The sequence below is a fragment of the Rattus rattus genome, chromosome 3 (genome assembly GCF_011064425.1).
Source record: "Rattus rattus isolate New Zealand chromosome 3, Rrattus_CSIRO_v1, whole genome shotgun sequence".
NCBI lineage: Eukaryota > Metazoa > Chordata > Mammalia > Rodentia > Muridae > Rattus > Rattus rattus.
Genome location: NC_046156.1, coordinates 142076596 through 142090345, shown reverse-complemented (window position 1 = coordinate 142090345; position 13750 = coordinate 142076596). Strand labels below are relative to the sequence as shown.

Here is a 13750-nt window from a genome sequence, read left to right as displayed (position 1 = left end):
CTATAGGCTGCCACTTTGGCATTTTGATGGTATCCTATGCTTTAGAGAAGCTTTTCAGTTACATAAGGTTCCATTTGTTAATTGTTGATTGTAGTGCCTGAGATGTTGATGTTCTAATCAGGAAGTTGTCTGCTGTGCCAACACATTCAGGTTTAGTGTGTCTTTAGTGTTCTTTGATCCACTTGGACTTGAGTTTATGCAGGGTGATAGATACGGGTCAATTTACATTGTCAAACATCCAATTAGACCAGGGGCATTTGTTGAAGATGCTCTTTTTCACCTTTGTATACTTTTGGCTTTGTCAAAAAACAAGTGTCCATGGGTGTGTAAACTTACTTCTGTAACTTTGATTTCATTAATTGACCTGTCTGTTTTTATGCAGTTACACTGTAGTTTTCATTACTATTGTTCAGTAGTAACCTTGAAGTCAGGGATAATGATATCTCCAGAAATTTTCTTTTTATACAGTATTTAGCTATCCTGGAATTTTTTTTTTTGCTTAGTTAGAGTTACACCAAGATATTATTTTATTTGTGGCTATTGGGAATTATGTTGTCCCACTTTCTTTCTCAGCCCATTTACCAATTGTATGTAGAAGGGCTACTACTGATCTTTTTAGTTAATTTTGTATTCAGCTACATTGCTGAAGGTGTTTGTCAGTGATAGGAGTTCTCTGGCAGGATTTTTGGAATCACTTATGTAAATAATGACATCTGCAAATACCAACATTTTGACGTCTTCCTTACAAATTTGTATCCCCTTGATGTCCTTTAATTGTCTTATTGCTCTAGCTAGAAATTCACGTCTGTATTGAATAGATATGGAGTGTCCAGCCTGTCCCTAATTTTAGTATAATTGCTTTAATTTTTCCCCATTTAATTTGATGTTAGCTATTGGCTTTCTGTATATTGGTTTTATTGTGTTTAAATACATGCTTTGTATCGATGACCACTCTTAAGACTTTTATTATTTCAAAGGCTTTTCCATCATTTAATAATATAATCATGTAGGTTTTTTCCTTTCAGTTTCTTTATATAGTAGATTACATTGGCTTATTTTCCTTTTTAGAACCATTCCTGCATCTCTGGGATGATGTTTTGATATGTTCTTGGACTCTTTATGCAAATGTTGTAACTGTTTGCACCAATGTTCATAAGGGAAATTCGTCTGAAATTCTTCTTCTTTGAATCTTTGTATGGTTTAGTTATCAGGGTAACATGGCCTCATAAAATGGATTTAGCAGTATTCCTTCTGTTTTTATTTTGTGAAATAATTTGAGGAGTATTGGTCGGGAGCTCTTCTTTGAAAGTGTGATAGAATTCAATGTTAAAACTATATGTCCCTGGGATTTTTTGGTTGGGAGACTTTTAATGAGTGATTTTATTTTCAAGGGTGTTAAAGGTCAATTTATATTGTTTATCTGATTTGTTTAACTTTTCTAAGTGTTATCTATCAAGAAAATCATACTTTTTATTTAGATTTTTCAAGTTTGTAGAGTACAAGTATTTGAAGTAAGACCTGCTTGTTCAGTGTCTTTTGTTATGCCTCCTCCCCCCATTTTATTTCTGATTTTGTTGATTTAGATGTTCTCTCTGTGCCTTTTAGTTAGTTAAGTTTAAGGTCTATTTATCTTATTGATTTTTCTTAAAAAAAAAAACATCTCTTGGTTTTGTTATACTTTTGTATCATTCTCTTTGTTTCTAATTGATTGATTTCATCCCTGAGTTTGATTATTTCCTACTGCCTATTCCCCTTTGGTATGTGTGCTTCTCTTTTATTCTAGAGCTTTTACGTGTACTGTTAAGACCCTAATATGAGATCTCACCAATTTCTTTATGAAGGTACTTAATACTGTGAACTTTCCTCTTAGCACTGCTTTCATGTGTCCTATAAATTTGTCATATTATACCTTCATTTTCATTGAATTCTAGAAAGGTTTTAATTTCTTTCTTTTTCTCTTCCTTGACCCAGTGGTATCAAGTAGGGAGTTGTTCGTTTTCCATGAGTTTTCCAGTTTTCTGTTGTTTCTCCTTCTGTTGGAAGTCCAGCTGTAGTTCATATTGGTATGATAAGATACAGGGGGTTATTTTAATGTTTTTTGAATCTGTTAAGACTTGTTTTGTGACCAAGTATTTGGTCAATTTTGGAGAAGGTTCAGTAAGGTGCTGAGAAGCCCATGTATTCTTTTGTATTTGGGTAAAATGTTCTGTAGGTATCTGGTAGACTCTGTTAGGTCTATTGATTCATAACATCTGTTAGTTGTATTATTCCTCTGTTTAGTTTCTTTCTGAGTGATTGGTGAGAGTGGTCTGTCCATTGATAAGAGTGGGGTTGAAGTCTTCCACTATTAACACATGGAGTTCATTTATGATTTAAGCTTTAGTTTTCAAGGAGCAACCTCTGCTAGGAGAGGGGTTCTGAGGAAGGTTGTCTGAGAGTGGCGAAAAGAAAGGCTCGAAGTCAGTGGGTTACAAGCTGATGACCTATGTTCTGCTCCAGACATCTTTGCTGATGGCTCTTGAGACACCATTTTCTTGAAGTTTCAAAAACTCTTTGGATAGCTCATCTCTTGCAGATCAAAAGTCTAGTCCTTTATTTAAATGAATACAATCATTATTACAGGTTCCCTTTTGATTAACACAAGAATCATTATCCCATTACCACAGCCCCCTGATTCTTAGAAAATCACAGTGAGCACATTTTATTTGTAATATTACAGATACTGTCTCTGAATATCATGGAGAGTATAATGGCAAGTAAGTCCTCAGAATTAGAATCTGCAAGAGATCTAGGTTTTTTTGACTTTTAAAGTATCTGTTCAGAAGTCAGGCAAAATTCTGATAGAACTGCCTTTTAATCTTACTTGACACTTTTCCTTAGAAACCTTTAATATTCTTTCTTTGTTATGTACATTTATGGTTTTTATTATTATGTGGTGGGAGGATTTTCTTTTCTGGTCTAATCTATTTGATGTTTTGTAAACTTCTTATTTGTTCACTGACATTTCTTTCTTTAAGTCAGAAAATTTTTCTTTTATGATTTTTTTTTGAAAAATTTCTGGAACTTTGAGATGAGAACCTTCTCCTTCTATTCCTATTTTTCTTAAGTTTGATCTTTTCACAGTGTCCTAGATATTTTTGGATGATTTGTGTCAAGATATTTTAGATTTAGCATTTTCTTTGACTGATATACTGTTTTTTTCTGCTGTATCTTTTATATTTGAGATTCTTCCTTCCGTCTCTTTTAGTCTGTTGGTGATATTTGCACCTGGATTTTCTGTTCTCTTCCTTAAGTTTTCAATCTCTAGGATTTCCTCATTTTATGGAGCTTTATTATTTGTTTTGTTTTGTTTTGTTTTGGGGTTTGGTTCTATTTCTATTTTCAGGTCTTGAAGAACTTTATTCATTTCCTTCATCCGTTTGATTGTATTTGCCTGTATTTCTTTAAGCAATTTATTAATTTCTTCTTTCAATGCCTTTCGACTCTTCATAAGGTTGTATTTAAGGTCACTTTGTTGTGCTTCAACTGTGTTCATATATCCAGGGTTTGCTGTAGCAGGATATCTGGGCTCTGGTGGTACCATGTTGCCCTGGCTGTTGTTAATCGTGTTCTTAGGTGTCCTTTAGCCATCTGAGTTCTATGATTATTGTAGATTTAGATGCTTATTTCTGAGTTTATCTTTGTTGGGTGTGTAGGGGTTTTCTGTCATTTGTTTTTGTTGTTGTTTTCCCTTGGTTTCTTTTTTCTCTTAAACTTCTGGCCTGAGTGGCCTGGTTTCTGGGGACTAGTGAGTCTTCATGCCTAGGAGCATACTTTCTTAGGGTTTTTTGAGGCCTTCATGGCTTCTGAGATGTTGGGTACAGACTTTTCTTCTGGGGTCCCCCAAGCATGGCCTGGTATCTGTGGTTACTGTGGGCGTCCAAGAAAGTAGGAGGATTTGTGGACTGAAAAATGGAGTCTACAGATTTGGTGTAGTTTAAGGTTTTAGATGTATTTTAAGGGGATATGGCAGGTAGGGTCCTGTGGAAGGGTTTTACCTGCTTGTATCTGGTACCAACAGGTCTCCAAGAAAGATGACGGAGTTGTGGGGCAAGGAATGCAACACCTTGTTTATGGTGCAGTTTACTTCTGTTGGATGTACTTTCAGGGGAGTTGGTGCACAAGGGTTCGGGGTTGTTACCTGGTGTTACTGGTTCTGGTAGGCCTTCAGGAAAGCAGACAGAGTAGTGAGATAGGAAATGGGGTTCAGTGTATGTAATGCAGTTTACTGCTGTTGAGTATGCTTTCAAAGGAAGTTGGCAGAGAAGGGCCTTGGGGAAAAGGGGTTTACCTGGTGCTACTGGTGTTGGCTGGCCTCCAGTAAAGCAAGGATAATAGTAGGGCTGAAAAATAGAACCCAGAGTTTGGGGTCTCTTTATCATCTTTTAACTACAATTTTAATCTGACTATATCTTTCGTTATAAAATAGCAGTAAGTTTCCTTACTGCACCTTTTAGGCCTGACATCATTGTTGCATCTTTGAACATCGAGATCACCAGGTTCAAACGAGAAGTACTGGAAAGCTCTCATATATTTGGAAGTGCAAGCTTAGAGAACTGAATTTTTGTCTGATCATCAAGATGACCTGGGGGTAGGGCCTGGGAGCGGCTGACTAGAGAGTTAATTGCATAGACCTAAGTCTGACCTCTAGAAACCCTGTGAAAAATATATATGTACAGTTGCTAACACTTGTTACTGCAATACTCTAGGAGATAGAAACAGGCAGCTCTCCAAAACTTGCTGGTTTCCAGGCTAGTAAAAGACTCTTTTTCAAACAGAAAAGATAGATGGTGCCTAAAGAATAATTCCAAGGGTTTTTCTCTGGCTTCTACATGCAAATACACACATTCTATAAAAGCTCTCCCCCAACATATATAAATAAACTGGCAAACGTGAACATGTATGTTCATGGACACATACACAAAATGACCTTGGGTTAATATAGAAGACATCTTGTAATGAGGAGAGTAATAATATATTGTAATAATATCTACTACAAATATAAATAGATACTTAATAACAAACAAGGCTCAGTAATTAAAGTAGGCACTTTTCATGGTTGCTTTCATTGACTGAAAGGTATGTTCCAAATAGTTACAATGACAAGAAAGTGATCATCAGTCATGTACCTAAGAATGGCATTTACAGGAACTTTTCCAAAGGGTCTTCTCTGACAATAAGACCCATGCTGTGTTGCAAGGGATAGTGAAGCAAACAAATCTGACAAAGGCTCTGAGATTTGCTCTACTAGTTCTATATAAGCTGTATTTATTCACTGTAGATGAACATTCTTAATCATTTTGGCATCATAAAAGATGCCAAACCTTGGGAAAGAACTACATGTATAACAGGAGCAAATCATCCCATTTCTGTTGACCTTTGCTCTCTTTAGCCAGGAAACCTCCCAGCAGGTAATAGATGTGCAGTAAGCCTGTGCTAATGAGGACCACTGGATGCTTTAATTTGTTTCTTGCTTGAAAGGTGATAATAAATCTCTCACATAACATTTTGAAGGTTAGTGAGAATGCATAATCAGTACACTATTAATTTTCAGTAGATAGCTCTATTTACTTTTCAATGAGACACTGGGTTACTTGAGGTCAGCAACCCTTATTTACATGTGCATCTCTAATTCCAAGCACTTCGTCTTACCCATCATAGGAATTTAGTATTTGTTGAAAGACTTCTACTAAGAAAATTCAATTGATGACAAACCCTAGTTTCTTGCCAGCACTGTAGTTGTTCTGGGTATTGGCACAGAACTCAGCTTTGTTCAGAGGTTGTGTTCATGATTTTTTTTATTATAGCCAGAAATAATGAGAAAGCACTTTCTATTTACTCTTTGTTATAAAGCTTTAGGGATAGAGGCTTGGTATGGTTACCTGTCACTATGATTTTGAGCTCCAGGGTACATCAAGGTCTTAGGAAGTTAAAGTGAGAGAAAAAAAGAATAAAAATAGAGTGTTATAAAGTGAGAAAATATGTTCCATCTGCATTCACTCATCCATGAAACTAGTCATTGCCAGCTATGGGTTGGTTTTATTAGGTAGAGGGATAATACAACTCCATATGGGCTGGTGAATATTTTTAACTGAGACTTGCTTGCAAGACTTTGTTTTAAAAAAGAAGAGTCTGATAAATACAGAAGTGGATGCTTGTAGCCCACCATTGGACTGAACATGGGTTCCTAATGAAGGAGTTAAAGAAAGGACTGAAGGGGTTTGCAACTCATAGGAAGAACAATATCAACCATCCAGATATCCCAGAGCTCCCAGGGACTAAATCACCAACCAAAGAGTAAACATGGACAGACCCGTGGCTCCAGTTGCATATGTAGCAGAGGATGGCCTTGTCAGTCATCAATAGGAGGAGAGGTCCTTGATCCTGGGAAGACTCAATGCCCCAGTGTAGGGAAATGCCAGGGCAGGGAGGTAAGAGTGTGTGGGTGGGTGGAGGAGCACCCTCACAGAAGCATGGGAAGGGAAAATGGGATGGGGGTTTCCAGAGGGGAAAATGAGAAATGGGATCCATAAGAGTCTGGAAAATGCATATACATGTACATACACATAGTCATACATGATTAATAAGTGCTTTTATACATCTAAGATGGTTATAACTAATCATAGTAGGAGATGTTTGTATAACTTGACAGAAGATGTGGCCTAGAGAATGCATACTAACCTTTGTCAGTGAACTATGAAGACAGCATACATTCCCAGAGTCATTTGTCATTTAACATGCATGCTCCCCACTTGGCATTCCTTATTCAAATTTCAACTTAATGTTAAAAAGTTGAGGCTCCAGAGTAGTTGAGGATACCAGGAGAACACAGCCCATGGGAACAAATAAGCAGAACTCACAGGAGCTCACAGACATAGACAGCTAACAGGGAGCCTGCACAGGTCTGCCCTATGCCATCTGCATAAATGTTGTGATTCTTTAGCTTGGGGCAAGGGGCATGTTTTTGGACTCCTAACAATGGGAGTGGGAATGTTTTTGACTCTTTTGACTGCTCATGGACCCCTTTCTCTCTGACTAGGTTTCATTGTCCACCCTTGCTTGATATGAGGGTTTGTGCCTAGTCTTATTGTACCTTGTTATGCAGTGCTCTCTTGCTATTACCAGGAGATCTGCTCTTTTCTGAGGGAAAATAGAGTAGCCATGGGTATGGAGAAGTGGGGCTGGGAGGAAGTGGGGAGGATGCAATTGGGATGTTTTGTATAAGAGAAGGATAAATAAATAAAATTAAATTTAAAAATATTGTAAAAAAAGTAAAGAGGAAACAGGATATTTTGCTTTGCTAGTAGTCTGTGGAAGGAGCTAATTTGGTGTGGAACACTGAAAATCTCTACTCTAAGAGATCATTGGACTCATGGAACTAGTTCTATGTGGAGGATAAACATAAAAGGCTCAGGAACTTTGCTGTCAGAGTCTTGATGCTTCTCAGTGGTATCTGAAAAGACTATCTGGCATCTTTGTAGAAAGTTTGGAATTGGGATATAAGAACTGCCACTCAAAAACCACGCATTTAAAAGCTGAGTCTGTATATAGTCCTTCTTGCTTCTTTGTAATGATGGAGAGCCATTTTCACATATTTTGCATGTTAGGTGAAAGTAGAGATCTTTTACTCATAACTGAAAGGCATAAAAAAGGAAAAGGCTGTCCTGGATTTTAAGCACAGTACAGCTATGATTTGAAATTCTGTTATTCTCTGGTGTTTCTTAACCCCTGGAATCCATACCTCAAATTTAATGGAGCTGAATATACGTGATTTACTGAAATTCAGACTCAATGTCACTTCATCATAGTAAAAGTAATTAGAGATACAAGGCATGTCTGGCAAGTGGTAAGGTCAAAAAGAAACCTAGTCCTGATTCCACATTTATCTTTCAATTGCTATTTGCCTTATCTCTCAATGAGGAATGTTTGTAACTTCTAGGAGATATCATGAACCAGTTCCCAGGAATTGAAAGCTGAGTTATTGGTGCTATTTTAACCTCTGGCTCTCTTGGATGCTTGGAACAAAAAGGTTACACCTCTTGACATTTGCCTTCTTGGAGAGATAAATATGTAATTTCTGCAAAACTAAAAACAAAACAAAACATTTTCTCCCCATTGGATAAATACTCACATTGAAAAGAAAGAGTTCTGATTAAGAAATATTTTTGTGACTTTTGTTTCCGTATTTTCCACAATAGTCACTATGAGTACCATAGCAGAAGTGTAAGAGTGCATTTAGCCTTTGAGTACTTTCCTGTAGCCCAATCTTCCCTGGTATTTAGCAGATTCTATACTATATGCCTGCACTTTCATTTGAATAGATTAGCACAAAAAGATGTACTGGCCAAACAGATCTTGAGTTCTAGCAATGCGTTACATCTTTCTCTCTCTCTCTCTCTCTCTCTCTCTCTCTCTCTCTCTCTCTCTCTCTCTCTTTTCCTTAAGTAGAAATTTGCTGATCCCTGAAGATGCTCCTCTACCACTCATGAAATTCTTTAGAGCTTAATCTGCAAAGCATGTCTCAGATCACAGATAATCCTCTGAGGAAGTAGTCAAAGTATGCAGTGTACTTTAGAATGGTAGTTGCCAGCCAAGCACACACAGATGGTTGCTCTCCAGGCCACTCTCTAGATCAAACAGAATTAAAATATTCTGTAACATTTTCAGATGAGAAGAGCCAAAAACACATGTCCTTTTAGAAAAGCGAAAATATTTTCTTCATCAGCAAGTGGACAGATCCAAGGGTTTCTCTTGAGCTATATTTGGTCCTCCTTTGAAAATACATGGAGAAGACCTATTTTGTACAAAAAAAAATCACTTTGCAATTTGAATATCACTGGGAAACAAAGGCGTTTTTAAGAACCCCATGGTATGACAAGGCAAATAAAGGGGAAGAAATCTGCACAACTACATATTAACCATAGTCTCACACATTACAAGATACAAGGAATAGCCAAGTAGACAAAAGACATCCAATCCACACTTTCTGTAATCAGAACACCCTATTAACAGCTAAGAATGGTCACATCTCCTGAGGCGTAATGCTAAGTGAGAAAAGTCACAGCTCACTAGATCATGATAAAAAGTTTATATTCTATAAGAGCAAGTATGGGTCAATAAAATTTCACATTTGGTTGATGAGGGACTATAGAAATTATAGATACAATGCTATTGATTAAGAGGAAAATGAAGTTTCACTTTTGAGTACAGCTACCATGTCATAAAAGACCAAAACTAAAAGTAAACAAACAAACAAAAAATCCAAATTCAAAACTAGTACCTGAGGATTTAGTTCAGTGGTAGAGGATTTGTTTACAATGTGTACGTCCCCAAGTTTGATTCCTAGAAGTACAACACAAAAAAGTGAATAAATGTGAAGATTATTTTAACTTTAGATCTATAAGTAGATATATCCATAGGTATAGACATCAAGACTTTAAGGTTATGGGAGAAGTAACAGAGAAGCATTAAAATCCATAAGTGGAAAAGAACTCTTCTTAAATAGGTCAAAGGTTGTTGGTAAATCTGGGCATATGCTAAAACTTGTGCATAGCACACGTTGTGAAGCACACGTCCCTTCATAAAAGGGAATATCCATGAAATAACCATGAAGAACAACTTGCTTTACCCTGGTTGTCATCGACGTAGGACATATCCCAACCACACTGCTACATCAGCACATGCCTAACAGGCAGGCTGAATGGAAACAACAAGGAAATGAAATAAAATAAAAAATTCCAAGAGCTGACAGACTGTAAAGCCTGAAAGTCATACCCTGCTGGGGGAGCTCTACAGAAGTACAGCACATTAGACATCTGCCTCGGCTTACCAACGCTAATATGGGCATCATCTAAGCCAATTAGAAATGTGTGAATATATTCAGTAACAAATACAATCTTTCTAAAAGATCATTTCAAGTAAACCCACCATTTTCCAAACCCTGTGAATAATGAAACTGATAAAATAATTATTCTATACTCACTCAAGTTAGTGAGTGATCACTGTGAAGATGACACTAATCTTCCATTGGTTATGACAATGTAAATGTTATAAGACTAATGCTGAAGAAAAACAAACACAAAGATCACTGTGCTATTTCATAAATGTAAATTGTAAAACTCAGCAAAGCCAATCTGGACCATTAGAAATGATAGCTCATTTTCTTTGGGGAAGAGAAGTGTGCACTAGAAACAAAATATGCTGGGGGATTAATATTGTTATATTTAATGTGGTTACAGATGATGGCTATGTTCAGTGTTTAAAATTAATTAATCATACTTATATTCACATTTTAAAATATTTCAAAGGAAAGGTTAAAGAAAGTAGACTGTTTTTCCATGAGTTAAGTTAAAAGTCAAGTAATTTGGATTGCCTGTTTAAAGGCTGGAACTATGTATAGAAAACTATAATCTATGAACAATGACTATTTAAGATTATTTTTATATTTGTATTTCTATGTATTAAGCAAAAATAGCTTCAAAGAGAAAACCATTTTCAACTGAAACTTCTTTTGGTAATGCTAAATTACATCTATCTCTCTATCAGTTTTGGGCATGGGAACATTGCTAAGAGATTTGTGAGACCAAAATTATGATATTTTAAGTGTCACTTGGTGACTTCATCGTACAAAACTGTATTTCAGAGATAACTAGTACCAAACAAGCAGCGAATGCAAGAATATAAAAGTAAATGTAGTCTGTCTGCCTTGCCTGCCCCTTGGTGATGACACAGTGTACTAGAAGTGAAAGAGAGCTACCTCATGGCCCTATTTAAAAGTTAAAGCTTTTACTTCTATACAACAGCGAAACTTCCTAGGCATGTTAGGTGTGCATAACTTAATGATTATATATGTCTTCAGATGTATGATGCCATCAACAAACTCAAGACATATTCAGCATGCATGTGGGTTTGCTTCTTTGTAGTCACAACTCTTAACATGACCTAACATCTTTTAAGGCATCTTAAGCTATCTTTAAAGGATTTTCTCTCCCCAGGACCAATGTGCTAACTAATCCCACTCACCTCTTGTCAGGGCTTTCATAATGCATCAAGCTCATGCAGATTTGCACACTCTCTTCTTCCACCAGTCATTTCCACGAGTCTATGGCTATCACGAAGAAATATGTAATCTTAAATAAGTATCTGTTCAGGAATGGTTAAAATGTAACTGATGTCAAATTAACTGCCTCAAAGGGGAGTAAAATTTATTTTTTAAAATAGGAATGTTGCAAATTATACTGCCTCGTCTAAACCAGTAATAATAATTATGATCATTATTTTACAAACACAGAAAATGAAAATCAAACCAAGGAACATACCTGTGAGAGATCATATAGCTGCATTTAATGTTTTGACTCACTATACAAAATTACAAGAAGTAGGAAAACTGGTTTGAGCCAATAGAAATAACGGTAATAATTTAGTGTAACCCGAGTAATAGTTGACCCAATTTACTTATTAAGATATATTCCAGACCAAATTCTAAGAAAATAAGAATGTAATAGCAACTAAAATTTCAGAACTAATCATGTGCATTAAATGTGACAAGGAGTCTAGGCAGTGTCAATCAAAATAATATCACATTTTTATTATTTCTTTTATGTTTTAAGATTATAACTACATCATTTTCCCTTGCCTTTCCTCCCTTCAAGCCCTCCTGTGTATTCTACCTTTCTCTGTTTGAAGTTCTCAGTGTAAATAACTGGTTTTCCTTGAATCTGTTAAACCATCAAGATTTATTTGTGATATAGAACAGATTAAGTACTAAGAAGCTCATAGAATATGGAAAGGTCAAACAGGTGCCTGCACGGACCCTTTGCCCCTATTCTATAGTCTCTTTGGAGCAGGAAGGTACTTTGCAGGTTACAGAAAGAGAAACCTGGGCCCCAACCCAGCCACAAAACCTTCAACCTCCATCTGTCATACCTGCAAGGTGGCCCAGGACTTGTGGGAGTGGCCAATCGATGTGTAGTTTAACTTGAGGCCTATGCCACAAGAGGGCGCTCATATTCAGCACTGTCTGATAGCCAGGAACCAGACTGGTTATTTCAGAGACCTAGGGCAGAAAAAACTGAATGAATGAATGAATGAATGAATGAATGAATGAATGAATGAATGAATGAATAGATTCCTAATGATATTCTGCTATACTCACAGATCTGTGCCTTGGCCAGTTGTTATCAGAGATGCTGCCTCCAGCAGCAGATAAAGTGGGTGCAGAGACCCACAGACAAACATCACGCAGAGAATGAGGGTCTAAATTAGAGGTCTCCATTGTGTCAGTCAACTTGGAGCGCAGGGAAAATCTTGAAAGAGGGGAAGGAAAGATTGTAAGAGTCAGAGGGGATGGACAACACCAGGAGAACATAGCCCACCAAATCAATGAAGTAGGCTCATATCGACTCACAGAGACTGAAATGGTAAGCATGTGGTCTGAAATAGATCTGCATTGGGTCCTCTATGCAAATATTGTGGCTGTTAGCTTGGTGTTTAGTGGGACACCTGACTCTGGGAGCAGGAGTGTCTCTGACTCTTTTGACTGCTCTTAAGACTCTTTTCCTCCTACTAGCTTGCCTTGTCCAGCGTCTATATCCAGACTTTTGCCTTGTCTTGTTTTATCATCTTTTGTTGTGTTTGGCTTTTGTCTCTTGAAGGCCTGCTCCTCTCTGAACAGAAACAGAGGGGGAGTGGATCTGGGTGCGGGCAAGCTGGTAGGGAGGAGAAACTTTGATCTGGATTGATTGTATGAGAGAAGAATCTGTTTTCAATAAAAATTTCTCTTTAACCCCACAATAAAACAAGCAGTAGCCATGTTTTCTAACACTTGTTTCTATTTGGGGTGACATTTCTTTTAAGATATCTTGTACACAAGAGTAAATATGTGTGCATGTTTTAACTCATGTATATACACACAGAGATTTGCTATGCTGTTTGTTCATCCTTAACACCAACAATCAAAATTAGATTTCTGCCATCTGCTACCTATTCTCTTGTTAAATTCCATGAATAGTGGTTTCAGAACTGGTGGAAATCCTATTATCATCAAGTGTTTATACACCAATTATTTTGCTTCAATTTTAGGTTCCATTTATTCCCGAAGCTGTTTTGTTCCTCCACCATTTTCTGTGAGGTTCCTTCTGGAATGTAATAATCCAGTTAAACAGCTTTGTTACATTCTATTACCCATGCTGGCATCCTAAGTTCCTAAATTATTGTTTAATTTGCATTCATTAGGCTCCTCCTTTTGGTCATAAAGAAATCAGTTTCGGTAAAAGTTCAGTATCTGTTATCTACTCTTACAATACTATACAAGATAGATCTCTCTATCTTAAAACTTCCCCCAATAAGATTTCAATTGTTTATTTTTTAATTACTTCTTATCTCCTATATTATACCCCAAACACACTTTTCCCTCCCTCCTCCACTGCCAGTCACTCTTCAAGCCCAGCCATTCTTTTTTTTTTTTTCAGAAAAAAAGACCTCCCATGGATATCAGTCAAACATGAAATATCAAGTAAGAGTGAGCTGGAGCCCTTTCAAAGCTGGATGAGGCAACCCAGAGGGAGGATGGGGGTCCCAAAAAGCAATCAAAGGGTCAGAGATAGCTTCCACTCCTACTGTTAGGAGTCCCATAAGAATACCAAGCTACAGAACCATAACATATTTGCAGAGGACCTAGGTCAGATTCATGCAGGCTCCCTGATTGTTGGTT

At 37.0% G+C, this 13750-nt stretch overlaps 1 pseudogene; it reads right to left on the bottom strand.

Moving 5' to 3' along the window:
• Positions 1-12313, bottom strand: part of LOC116895954 — a 29720-nt pseudogene extending 17407 nt beyond the window's left edge.
• Between the last annotated feature and the right edge of the window lie 1437 nt (positions 12314-13750).